This window comes from Triturus cristatus, chromosome 4_1, assembly GCF_964204655.1.
Source record: "Triturus cristatus chromosome 4_1, aTriCri1.1, whole genome shotgun sequence".
In the NCBI taxonomy this organism is placed as follows: Eukaryota; Metazoa; Chordata; class Amphibia; order Caudata; family Salamandridae; genus Triturus; species Triturus cristatus.
The window spans coordinates 602,564,722-602,579,718 of NC_140585.1; positions in this window are offsets into that span (position 1 = coordinate 602,564,722).

Sequence of the window (14,997 nt, forward strand, 5' to 3'; positions counted from 1 at the left end):
ATATATATGTTTGCGGAGCTTAACCACACATCTCATCCTGAGATCTGATTGGCTGTCAGCACTTCATCCAAGAAGTGTTGGCAGCCATCTTGGGACCAATATACATGATAGCACCTCATTAAAAAGCATTGCAGTTAATAGAAGGTTTTAAGACTTTAGTTACATTATAAATCATTTGTTGATGGTACCATACTCATTTTAGTGATTGTGGTATGTTCTAAGGTGATTTCACCATGTGAAAAAGCCTTCTGCTAGGATATCATGATTGAGAGAAAAATATTTTCTCATGCTTTTCCCACAGAGGTTTGGAAGGTGATCTATAAGCTAAACTGAGAGCTTATTTTCTGTAAATTCACATTATCTTTCTCAGTCATGTGAGAATGAAGTCTGACATTCTCAGTAAAACATGTACATCCAACAAGGGCAGAGACTGTCAGTTGATTCCTTTGTGTTCTACTGCAGCTTCCCAGAGTGTTCCAAAGAACAACTAGAGCGCTAACAGTCCTACTTATGATAAACGTATGGCACACCTGAAGCCATCTTGCTTGGATGAAAGTGGTAACTCTTAAAACATTTAATTTAAAAATGAACAAAATGAGGGGGTTCATTTTTCCATAAAAAGTATGATTAGTGCTGCAGAAAGAAAAATTAGGGCACATTTTGAGTGACTTCTCAAATCCTCTTCTATTTCATTAAAAAATTCTGACATGCAGACTGAAACATGCACTTTCAATACCAGCAGCAGTTTTCCCTGGTGAGCAGTAGCTTTACTACAGTGATCTAATGAGCAAAAAGAGTGCTAACATTCTGAATTTATGGCAAATGTGTGACAAATCTGAATGCCTTCTTGATGGAATCAAAGTAACTACTGAGGAGACTGCAGTAAATGAGGAAATTAGGAAACTTCATAACAAATAAGTCTCCAAAGATGGGCACCAGAGACAAAAGAGCCCAAATGTAGCCCAAATATCACCCAGATGTAGCCCAAGTATATCCCAATGACAGAATGTCCCAGAGTGTTCTTAAAAACAACTAGAGCGCTTACTGTCTTCATTATGACAAAAGTATGGCATACCTGAAGCCATCTTGATTGGAATAAACTGGTAACACGTAAAACATTTAATTTAAAAAGGAACACAATGAGGGGGTTCATTTTGCCATAGAAATTATGATTAATGCTGAAGAAAGAAAAATTAGGGCACATTTTGAGTGACTTCTCAAATCCTCTTCTATTTCATTGAAAAATTCTGACATGCAGACTGAAACATGCACTTTTAATACCAGGAGCAGACTTCCATGGTGAACAGTAGTTTTACTACAGTGATCTAATGAGCAACTAGAGTGCTAACTTTCAGAATTTTTGGCAAATGTGTGACATATCTGAATACCTACATGATGGAATCAAAGTAAAAAACTGAAAGCATTTCCTACTGAGGAGACTGCAGTACATGAGGAAATTAGGAAACTTCATAACAAATAAATCTCCCAAGATGGCCACCGGAGACAAAAGAGCCCAAATGTAGCCCAAAATCACCCAGATGTAGCCCAAATATAGCCCAATGACAGAAGTGTGCAAAACACTTATTATTTTGTGTTTTTGCAGTGTTATATAGTGCAGACTTGTCAGGTATTGGAGTGCTTTACATGAGCATTGGTTACATCACACAAGAACAAATTCATTTTGGTTGTAGACATGGGGAGACTAAGTGATTTGACCAGAATCACAGAATGTCGAGCTGAAGCAGAAACTCCAACCTGGTTCCCCCGTTGCAAAGTCTGCAGTTCTGGAAGTAACACCATATCCTCTCCCCTAAGTGCAACAGTTAATCAAGTGGTCAACTGGATAAAAAAACATAAAGATAACAAATAATTTAAAAGTGCTTTGTCGCTATTTGTAAACTCAGAAAATATGTCCTTATTTTAGTCTTTTAGAGCACTAACCATAATTTTGATGCCAATAAGACCCTCTCATATATGTAATTTCTAAAGGAAATGCTCTAGGTATTACAGTTTTGATTACATCAAGATGACGTCAGGCGTTCCACACTTTTGTAATAAATATAGAATGTTAGCAATCTAGTTGTTCATTAGGATTCTGTTGAGAGGCAGAGGCCAGGGGCACGGACTCTGAAAATTGAAGGCAGGTAGGAGGGTGCAAAGGTAACAATTTAACCACACTGAGCAGGCAGGAAGGGACGTGGCAGCACAACAGACTATGGAGGGCAGTGGAAAGGGGGGCAGGGGCAACAAACCAACAATACAGGACTTGCAAGAGAGGCTGTGGCAATGTAATAGACCATTGTGGGCAGAAGGAAGAGGCAATGGTAGTACAACCATACATGCCAACAGACCCGATTCAGCCAGGAACGTCCAATGTTTTTAAGCTCAAATGGGCTTTATTTGATCTGTCTCCTGTCTACAATCTCCTCTTTTTCAATGTAACTCAAAGGGGAAAATCAATACCCCAGTTTTTTTTCAAAATCTCCCTCTTACCAAGTTCAAAATGTTCGCAAGTATGGTACATTGGATCATGGAAGGAAATGGGGTAGGGACATGGACTTGGATAGCAGAGGACAGGAGGGACATGGAGAGGTGCACCAAACTGACCCTGCAGGGCAGGCATCAGGGTTTGCAGCAGCACAATACACCACACAGGGCATGCGGGAAGGGAGTGCAGCACAACAATCCATTGAAAGCAAGAGGGAGGGGACAGGACCATGCACATGGACAACAGAGAACAGAGGGGCAAGAGACAATGGTAGCTAGCTGACCATAATGGACAGACAGGAGAGAAAGCTGCAGCATAACAGACCATAAAGGGCAGGAGGGACGGATCAGGGGCATTAGAATTGAACAGACAAGCCAGGAGGGAGGGAGTAGGGGTCTGCACATGTAAACAGAGGGCTGGGGGCAAGGGGGCAGGGCAGGAGCAGCAAGATAGCCATGGAGGTCAGGCAGGATGGGCACTAGAAGCAAGACACACCATGAAGAGCAACAGTGAGACTGTGATGGCATACACACAGACCATGGAGGGAAGGTGGGAGGGGGTCAGGGGCTGCTAACTGACCACACAGGGAAGGTGGGAGGGGCCATGGCAGCACAGAAGACCATGCATGGCAAGTGGGAGGGTTAGTGGCAGCACAATGGCTATGATGGGCAAGAAGGAGGGTGCAGGGGCATTCACAAAGGACGATGGAGGATAGAAGGGAGGGTCAGGACCTGTGCACAGACAAGAAAGTTCAGGGGAAGGGGCCTCACAACAGACCGCACGGGGCAGGCAGGAGGAGCAGTTGCAGCACAGCAGACCAGGGAGGGCAGAAGGGTGTGGCAGTACAATGGACCATGTAGGACAGGAGGAAGAGGATAGGGGCATGGCATGTGGACAGGCAGGGTGGAGGTGGCAGGGACAGGTTACAGTCATCTGTCAATGCTAGGCAGGTGGGAGGGGAGTGGCAGCTCAACAGAACACTCAGAGTAGATAGGAGTGGCAGGTCCATGGAACATGGTGGGCAAAAAGGATGGAGCAGGGGCATGCACAAAGACATCGGAGGGCAGGGGGAAGGAGAATAGGACAGCAAGCTAAGCACAGAGTTTAAGCAGGAGGTCAATGATGTGGCATAGAATTGGGCAATGGAGGGCAGGAGGAGTGGACTGGTACATCATACTAAATTGAGGGCAGTGGCAGCACATCAGACCATGCATGGCAGGAGGGAGGAGGCTAGTCCATGGATTCACACAACAGAGGATAGGGAGGAGGGGGATGGGGCAGCAAGCTAACTGTTCAGAGAAGGCGGGTATTAGGAACTTTATTGTTTTTAAAACGTGTGTCTGTGCGAACTACTTAAAATATGAACAAGTATGCAGCATAATCTCACTTTTATTCAGGAAGAAGAGGACGTTTGTGACTGTGACTCCGGGCTCACTTGGCAGAAACACCCCCTGACCCTCCACCCCCTATCGCAAAATGTAATGCCCGTGAAAAGGGTAGGTGAACACAGTGTTATATAGAACATAGTCCTAAGAGCACGATTGAAAATGAAAACTAGATATATTGTATGGTATAAACTATGCACCAAAAAGTGTGATATAAGATGAACCGGGCGTGAAATATAATATGCAATACATTGTGCGCAAAGACAGATTCATTGGAGAGCGTGAGATAGCACAGGCACTAGCGCGTGCTATGCGATATGCGCCTTGGAGTGTAATATGCACAGGGCAGTGTTGTGTAGCCTAACTAGTCTCTAAAGTTGTAATATAAAATAGGTGCTGGGGAGTGTAACGTTGCATATGCACTGTGACAAAGATATGGATCCCAGATTGTATTATGTATGGCATAGCACTGTGCGTTATAACATAGGCATCGAGGAAGGCACGTTAAATGGGGCAATATAACCCGAGCGAAGACAAGTGTGGCATGACATATTCACGGGGTGGTGTTACAGTGCACATCGGCTAGAGAGTGTCATAGCATATGCACTAGCTGGTGGAATACAACACAGAGGTGTGTGGCACTCGGCAGGCAATGGTGGGTGTAACACAGCATTGTGCTCTGCCAGGAGCGCGCTGTGACTCTCAAGTGATGTTCGTCCCCTTTCCAGAGAGTAAAATAAAAAGTATTACACATCCGGCAGTGGATGTGTATTTTATTAACCGTGAGGGGGGTTTCTTGCATAGTTTTGGTCGAATTTTTGTCGAATCCCCTTTGAATGGCTTGGTGTGCATGTGTATTAAATGTGCCCGTCAATAGCTACCCATGTTTGTATAAATAAACGACAAGGGTGTCTATCGGGATTAGGCACGGTAGCGCATCAGACATGTCAGAGCTTCACTAGTGGTGTAAATACATTCCACGTGGATTCACTGTATGCATAGTCGCCTTTTAATGAATATCACGCAAATCATCATGGTGATAGGTACGTACGGTTTGTCCAGCATGTCCTAGGTGTGTCTATAAATATATTTTTTTTTAAAATAATAAACAACAGTGGCCGGCCCTGGGGATTGGGGCCAAAAAAATATAATTAGGAGACAGGCCCTGGGGGATGGGGTCATCAGGGCCAATATATTAGAATAAGAAGGGGAACCACACAGACCCCCTTCTTAAAAAATTAAAATAAATAAAAGACTGGCATCGTGCCGGAGGCCACGCCCCCTCCTTGCAGCACTCTGCAAACGCGCCCCCTGGCGAGTTGTAAGTTGGGGAATTAATTCCTCTTCAATACTGAGGGTCCCTGAGGGCCAACTAGCCCAACAGGCATCTCCAGTATGCGCCAGGGAGCTGCGCTACAGACAGGTGTTCTGAAGCCAAGCCCCTTTTTACACCTCTCTGCAACGCAGCTCTGTGGCGCTTACTGGAGGTACCTAGTGGTCTAGTTTGACCCTAGGGACCCTTAGTATTCAAGGGGACTTAATCTCTCAACTTAGAACAGCCACAGGGCGCGTTTACACAGTGGTGAAGGGAGGGGACGGGGCCTGAGGTGACGTGTGCAAACACGCACTATGGCACGTTTTAAATTGGGGATATAATTTCCCTTCAATACTGAGGGCACCTGGGGGCTAACTAGCCCACCAAGTGCTTCCAGTAAGCGCCACTGAGCTGCATTGCAGAGAGGTGGTCCAGGCGGTGCCACTTTTTACACCTCTCTGCAACGCAGCTCTGTGGCACTTACTGGAGGTACCTAGTGGGCTAGTTGGACCCTAGGGACCCTCAGGATTCAAATGAACTTAATCTCCCAACTAAAAATGGACACAGGGCATGTTTACACAGTGGTGAAGGGAGGGGACGGGGCCTGAGTTAACGTGTGCAAAAACGCCCTGTGGCCTGTTTTAAGAGGTAGTTTTAATCCCCCTGCCCTATTATATACTAGGGGCTTACAGAGGAGGTCATGCTAATCACAGGGGGACCCCAACGCATAATGTTCCCTAGTGTATGTAGGTGTTTTCACTGTATTCTAAGTGTCTTTTAACATAGCACTGGCTCTAGGACTGGTTAGTCAGACTCAGTTACCACCAGTATCCGTCTGAAAAAGTTGAGGGTACAGGATGATTTTGCAACAAGGATTCTTTCTGCTCTTCTTTTTGTTCTTTCTGCACGTTATCCTTCTCCCTGCACTTTTCTTCGTCTTTGAGGACTTCTGTTGCTTCTTTCTGCACTTCTTTTTTTTCTTTCTGTGCATTTTTTCTTCTTTCTTCACATGTCCTATCTCTGTAGGCATAGTTAGAAATTAGCATTTAAAAAACCTTTGAAATTCACAGAAAAAACCATAGGTTTCAGGCACGTTATAGTTAGGAATTAGCATTTAAAAAACCTCAGAAATTCACTGAAAAAACCATAGGTTTCAGGGGTGTTATAGTTAGCTGGACTTTTCACTTGTACAAAACCATTGAAATTCCCCTGTTATAGTTAGTTCAGCTAACTATAACTCGCGCGCCCGCAATGCACTGCTGATGACATCACATATTACATCACTCATGACATGGTCAGTGACATCACTCATGACATCACTGATGACATCTCAAATGACATCACTGATGACATCACTGATAACATCATCCTTGTGATAGAGTGGCAGACCTCCTCTCACCCTAATATAACCTTTGATACACACATTCAAAAATAGAGACTAAAATTTTCAAAACAATGGACATACCAATACCAGTTACAACAACCTCTTCAGTAATTCTAAGATCCACATACACATCCACTCATTCACCAACAGTCCTATACAGTCACTCATACATGTACTCATTTATCATATGTACTCATACACCTATACATCCTGTTACACAATGCCACTAATCCATAGAGTTACTCACACACATAGTCACTCATGCTAATAAAGAATCAAACATACATTTACTTGCATATACAGTTATACACACACCACCACACTTACTTCTACGGAAACGTACACATACTTAGTCTTTTAAACAATCACGTATAGAAACACTTACTTATTCATACAGGAACTCTTTCAATCTCTCACTCTCACATATACTCACTTATATACACCAATAGTCACATATACTAGTTTAAAACATATGTAGTTACTCATAAAGACACTATTGAGACAGTCATTCACTCACTAACACACCCATACACACACTCATCCACCCATACAGTCCTGCACACATGCTGTCTTCAACACATACACACAGTGAGTCACTCATTCATGCACCTATGCACTACATAATACCCCCACCGAACCATGCAGACACTCAGACTGATACTCAAAAAACCAACTAATAACCTACATAGACACCCATGTAGCTACTCACCAACCCATGCAGCCACTTATACACAAAGTGAGAGACTGATACAGATATTTACATATTTAAACATTACTCACTAAGCCATGTATTCACTGATACACTTAATCAGTCAGTTACACAATCAATTTTTCAAAAACAAATCATCCATTTAGACACTTATATACCCATTTATTCTTCCATCGACCTTGAGATATACAAATATAAAACATATTTCATTGTCAGATAAACAGACATTCACTGGATGAATTTGCAAGGTTTTTTAAATGCTAATTCCTAACTATAACGTGTGTGAAACCTATGGTTTTTTCAGTGAATTTGTACGGTTTTTTAAATGCTAAGTTACTTTACGCCATTCGTGGCGTGCGCGCCCACTTAACGCAGTTCGTTCCGTGCACGCACCGTGCGCGCACAGTGAGCACGGGGTGCGCTTCGCGCACCGCGCGCCCACTTTACGCAGTTAGTGCCGTGCACGCACGGTGGGCACGCGGTGCGCTACGCGCACCGTGTGCCCACGTTACGCTAGATGGGCCATGTACGCACGATGCGCTTCGCGCACCGTGCGCACATGGAGGACATATGATGCACTTCGTTTCGAAAGGTAATATTTTAATTTTTCGTATATGCCCTTCGGGCACCAATTGCACACGGGGTGGGGAGAGTGTGGATAATTTTTTTTTTTTTATAATTTTTTACCGTACGCGTACGGTAAGCGTAATCGGCAAAATTAGCGAAAAAATAAAAATTCCGTTTTTGGCCTTGGGGGATCTTTGGGGACTCCCTCAACATTGCTATGTGTGTGGGAGCTGTCTAAACAGCCCCTTTACATGTTTTTGGGCTTAATATTTTAAACATCACTATCAGTGCGAGAGAGAAAATGGCGGCCGCCGCTTCCTGGTTTCGGCCGATTCGAATGTTTACTAAGATCTAAGAGCCAATCAGAATCGCGCTCGCGCACGCCACCGTACGCGTACGGTAAACGTACCGTAAGCGCACCGTAAGCTGGCTCAGATATATATATTGATTTAAAGGCTATTTTCTCAGAATCTACTGAACAGATTTACACCAAACCTACAAAAGGCACTTCCTTGACCTGAGGACTACCTCTCTGCCAAATTTCTAGTAATTCTGTTCAGCCGTTCGGGCTGTAGCCCTGTCTAAAGGTCCTATGGAAAAATGCATGGGAAAAACGTGTTTTGGGACCCCCCTTTTATCTCAGCCCCCGCTTGACGAATCCCCCCGAGACTTTCAGGGAAGGAGCAGAGCGTAGCGCCCCACCTATTTTGAAAAATTCGCGAGGATTCGTCGACCGGCGCCAAAGTTATTCAAAATAGAATGTTGCGGATTTCCTATGGAAACGTGGTCCTAACTATAGCTACCTACTGGCGACCGCCAGTAGGTAATATATATATATATATATATATATATATATGGGGCACAGTGAGATTATGACAAATTTCCCCTATTCCTTCTTGGCTTCTAAGCTTTCCACTGGTTGCCATGTTCTGTATCTCCTGAGCTTCCACTGCTGGTCTTCTCCCCCGTTTTATGAGCTGAAACCTGTACCCTTATACCTAGCGTCTGCTTTAGATTATAAGTGTCAGATATCCACACACTTTCCACCCCTTTTAATCTTAACGTGACCCAGGGAAGGTCCACAGTTTTGTGTTTTTTCTAATTAGCAAGGACTATTTTTACTTTTGGCAGTTCTAGGAGGGTGTTTTTGAATTTTATTTCATGTGCACCGCAACAGATGTCACTTGACACATGCACTGCACATGCATAAATGCTGTAGCTGAACTCACGCTCTGTGCCTGGCCTTTATTTATTATTATTTTATATTTTTTTGTTTGGGCCGCTTTAAGCGTCGCATAACTGAGACTTAGGCACTCACCAGGTAACTATTGTGCGGCAGGCTTGACTTGCTGCCACGCTCTGACTTAGGAAGATGCATCCCGATATGCAATTGACACACGTGTAGGACACTTGTCTTTGTTCCTAGTCCATAGGTGCAAACCAGGCACGAAGGTTTAAGCAGCATTAACTGACTCAGTGTGGCAGCGCAAGCAGGGGCATGTGATTATGTGCTTTACTGAAGTATACACCTTGCTATTTTGATATTATAATATGTGTTAACATGAATTGCTTTTTGCTTTGCAACATGAATTGCTTTTTGCTTTCCAATATAATTGAAGTCTGTTTTCTAAAGCATCTAGTGACTACTGTACACATGTCTATATATTTTTTCTATTTTTTAAAATATTTTTTCGATGTTTATTCTTTGACCCTCATTTTTGCTTTCAAAAACACAGCCACTTCTGGGTCACGGAGTGACTTTGACAAAGACCGTGAGGTTGAAACATGTCAGTCATTAAACCCTATTGTTTCCCAACCTCATGAGGGCGGCTTTTCCCTTTGTTCGTGTAACGTGAGGACTTATATATTCACTGAAAAAACCATAGGTTTCAGACACGTTTTAGTTAGTAATTAGCATTTAAAAAACCTTAGAAATTCTATGAAAAAACCATAGGTTTCAGGGACATTATAGTTAGTTGGACATTTCACTCGTACAATCATTTGGGATGTCATCAGTGATGTCACTGACCATGTCATGAATGATGTAATATGTGACGTCATCACCAGTGCATTGCGGGGGCGCGAGTTATAGTTAGCTCTACTAACTATAACGGCCGAATTTCTCTGGTTTTGTATGAGTGAAATGTCCACCTAACTATAATGTGCCTGAAACCTATTTTTTTTCGGTGAATTTCTATTGTTTTTTAAATGCTAATTTCTAACTATAACGTTCCTGAAACCTATGTTTTTTTCAGTGAATTTCAATGGTATCTTAAATGCTAATTTCTAAATATAACGTGTCTGAAATCTATGTTTTTTTCAGAGAATTTCAAAGGTTTTTGAAATGCTATTTTCTAAGTATAATTTTGAAAAAACATTTTTCCTATTTATTTAATTATTATGAATATTTTGTATTATTTTGTATTTTCTAAAAGATAAATATTCATTATTGTTTTTAAATAAAAAATTGGAGCCGCGCACCCATTGTGTACCCGTCTCGATCAGTGCGCAAGTCGTGTAGGATGCGCGCTTCGTAAGCAACGTGGGCGTGAATTACGACCCCACGTAGTGTTACGCTCAGAGTTGCGGTCCTCGCACTGGGTGCACGAATCCGCCGTGACTTTTTAGCTTCTAAATGTATATATATATAACTTTTACATGTATATTAAACCAAGAGATTATTTACTTTTTTTATAAAAATGATATCTTTGTAAGTAGAATAAAGGTAACTTACTAGTAAATATATTTTTTTAGAATTCACGATGGGTGCACGTGGTGTGCCTGCATGGTGCGCGAATTCGGGTGAATTTTTCAAAGGAAGAAATTCATTGGTTCGTAACTTTTTCATTCTTGAATTTCAAGACCCCACCCATCTTTTATTCTTCTTTGCAGAGCCTCAGCAGAGAGACTGCAGCTCTGATTTCTGTGTACTTTTTCTGAATTTTTGGGTGTTTTTGAAAAACAGCAAGGACAACAGGCTTCTTCCAACATTACACCACAGGTTCATCCAGAGGAAGAAGATAATGAAACAGACCGAGTGAAGGAAAGGTTTGAAAGTGTTGTCTGGGCTTACTTTTCCATCCATTAAGGACAAAAGAAAGTGAATGCACGGAACGTTACGTGCACTCTGTGCCAAAGGGTCCTGTCACGTGGATCGGAAAAAAGTATTCATGTGGCACCTCAACCATGCTGAAGCATCTTCAGACTATTCATCCAAGGGCGCTTGCACGAGAGCAACATCGTCTTGCAATGGTGAAGCAGGCTGCAGAACAAACCCAATCTGGAGGTGCAAGCACATCATCTGGTTCTCCAACTGCCCTGACAACCAGCATCAAGCCTGAAGTTGCGAGACTTAAACAGAGTTGTATAAAATGCAACAAAGCTCTCTGTATAGGAGAACAACCCATAGATGCAATTGTATTTGCAATCGCAAACCACTTTTGCTAATTTTTTTGTTTTGTTTTTGCAATGTTACTAATTGCAAAATGTTGTGAAAGTTTTCACAGTTTATTCTGTTTATTTTTGTTTCATTTAGTAAAAAAATCACAAAAAATATATAAAATAACAACAAAAGAAAAAAAACAGTTCTTGTTAGAACTACCTATTCTGGTTAAAAAAGAGAAACATCTATGTTGTGTATGAACTGTACTGATAATATCTGCATGATTACATTGGTGCATGAATACTGTCTGGATGAGTAGATAATTGCTTCGTTAATATAAGAGTGATTGGATGAATGCTTAGGTACTGAGTAGATGTGAGAAGATTTCGTAACTATTGCGTGAGTGATTGCATGAGTACAAGAGTAGAACCTGGGTGATTACATGAGTGCATTAGTAGTATGCAGGTGCTTGCATGAGAGTATGGGTAGTGCATGAGTGATTGCATCAGTACATTGGTAGTGCCTGAGTTATTGCATGAGTGTTTGGGTAGTGCCTCGGTTATTAGAGAAGTGTGAGGAGAGTGCATGGTGAATTTATTAACCCTGGGCGTAATTTGCGTAGTAGCGCTATGCGCAGCTACGCAAAGTGCACTTCGCACTACGCGAGATACACGTAGCACTACGCAAACTGTGTAGTGCGCTGTTCACGATGATTGCACAGTGCCTGATGCTTGTCCACACTGTGCAATCATTGAAAACGGCATCTTGCACAGTGCGGGCTGTCATTTTCTGCCGCTCGAGTAAATTCGCGACCACTCGCTATGAGAAACCTGACCTCCCTGCATTGAGAATCTCGCCGAGAGGTTTATTTTTCACGCTTGCAATTGGCAACTTGATGTTGCTGAGCAAGAACAAGGAAAAAGTCTCGCCGGGATGTCATTTTGTTAGCTCGCGGTCGCCAACTTGACGCTGAGGACCGCGAGCGAGCAAAAAATGCCAACTACGCTACGCTACATGTTTTTGCACTGTGCTACATGCAATTCGCGAAGTAGCACAAACTACGCAAACTGCACAAGCGTAGTGTAGTTGTCTGCCCAGGGTTAGAATTTTTTAAGTGCTTGGGTATTGGCGGAGTGTTTGGATTAGTACATGGTAGTGGCTGGGTGACTGGAGGAGTGCACGGGGAGTGACAGTGTGATTGATGGAGTGCCTGGGTACTACCTGGGTAATTGGAGGAGTGAATCAGTAGTGTGGAGGTGGTTAGGGGAGTGCATAGATAGTGCATATTTGATTGAAGAACTGCATGTGTTAATGCCTGAGTCATTGTATAAGTACATGGAAAGTGACTGGATATTTAAGAGTGCTGGAAGTAGATAGCATAGTGAATTTATAAGTGCTTGGGTTTTGGCGCAGAGATTAGATAAGGACATGGTACTGGCTGGGTGATTGGAGAAATGGATGGAGAGTGACAGTGTGATTGCTGAACTGCATGGGTTCTACCTGGGTAATTGGAGGAGTGAATCAGTAATATGGAGGTGGTTAGGGGACTGCATAGATAGTGCACATTTGATTGTAGCACTGCATGTGTTAATGACTGAGTCATTGTATAAGTACATGGATAGTGACTGGATACTTAGAGTGCTGCAAGTTGACAACATGGTGAATTTATAAGTGCTTGGGTTTTGGCACAGTGATTGGATAAAGACATGGGACTGGCTGGGTGATTGGAGGAGTGCATATGTAGTAACAGGAAGAATACTAAACTGTATAAGTAGCACTCAAAGGATTGCTGCTGTGAATGTGTTTGTAGCTGGGTCATTGCATGACTACATGGGTAGTGACTGGATGATTAGAGTACTGCAAGGAGAGCGCCTGAGTGAAGTTGTAAGTGCTTGGATATTGGCAGAGGGATTGGATTAGTACATGGTACTGGCTGGGTGACTCAAGGAATGCATTTGGAGTGACAGGGTGATTGCTGGACTGCATGGATAGTACCTGGGGAATTTAAGATGTTAATGAGCAGTGTCTAGGTGGTTAGAGGACTGTATGGATAGTGCAGGGGTGAATGTAGTAGTGCATGGATAGTGTTTGGGTTACTTAATCTTACCTTTACAATAGTAGATATCAAAGTATTCGAAATAATTTTTGCTGTTGTTTTTTAAAATTTTTAATTTTAAAAACTTTCAAACTTTAGAATTAGTGTCTGTAAAAGAGAAGAAAAAATACAATTATAACATATAATATTATAATTTTAAGAACACAACATAATTTTTCCATTATATAACATATTCAGTTTGCCTTTTTTGCTGTTCTCAGAATATATTGAATTTCACCATAGACAGTGATTTCAATGTTACTCATCATATAACAGTGGGCAAAAAAGTACAATCTATAAGATTGTCAAAAAAAACAAATCTGTGTCCAAAATATTTACAACAAAGTCAACTATCTCTTCACATTTCCAAAATTAAACACCCTCAATAACATTGCATATAATACAAATATCAAATATATAAAATGCTTCTTTCTTAGAGAATTTTCTAAATTCAATATCAAAGTAAAGAAATGATAATTGAATCAGCTATTCTTCATAACTTCCCTATAGTCTAAATGATGCTCTTTAAAACATTTGCATTTCATATCAATATCTTCCCACTAGGTCAAATGATATTCTTGAAATCCTTTATATTAAAATTATCCAAAATAATCTCATTAATTCATATTGACATATTCCTAATAGGCCGAATTATGTTCTCAGAACTTTGGCATTAAGAATATTAGGTATGAATGTGGGTATTTGTTAGGTAAATGATATTTGAAAATCAAATGGGCATCATTACAATATGTCCATCCTTTATTGCACTTTAAGGGGCCGATTCCGATCTCGCTCGGAAGGGCTCTGAACGCGATCTGGCCGTAAAAAGTACGAGCCGTACGCATGTTCTCCGCCCGACTCGTGCAGCTGTACGAGCGAGCAAGAACGGTGCGAGAAACGCGAAATTGCCGACCGAATCATTTCCGGGTGCGAACCCCTCCGTGCGCCTCGTCTGTAAGCAAACCGTGCCGTGCAATGGAGGCAGATTCCGACCGAGCCAGTACGATGCACGTGTCGGACAGCCAGATCGAGCCGAAGTTTTCGGCTAACAAAATGTCTGGGAAGCTGCCTTTGGGAGTCTGCGTCGGACCCCCCATCACCCGCACGACTCGGACACAGGGGGAGACCCAAGGGTCTCCCCAACACAGGCATATACGGTGTGGATGACACCGATGCGTACCCACTGTAGGGGGCACCCTTGTGCGAGTCGTACACATTCAGTCAATGGGAGACCGGCTCCCATTGACTTTTATGGGAGTCCGACCCAACCAAGTCCGGCAGCATGCGGCCGTATCGTACTCGCTCAGTCGGACTCGGTCGGAAAACACTCCGGATCCGGCTCGGTCAGAGAGCTTTCCGACCCAGATAGGAATCAGCCCTATAATAGACAGTGTAGTGTCCAGATGTCAAAGAAGGTCCATCATGGAAAATAATTGCTACTGCTATGAAAATTCTTCCTGATATTGATAGTTGACTTGCTACAACATTTTTAATTCAAGTTTCAAATTTTCTTCCATCTGCTCTACAACGTTGTATCATTAAAATTATATATTGTCCAAATCTTTGTATAAATAATGTTGATAACATTTCTGATTTGCACTGGCCACACATATTTTGATTAGCTGATTTAACTAATTTGTTAAAAGACACTGTTTTACACTCCGGTATCGTC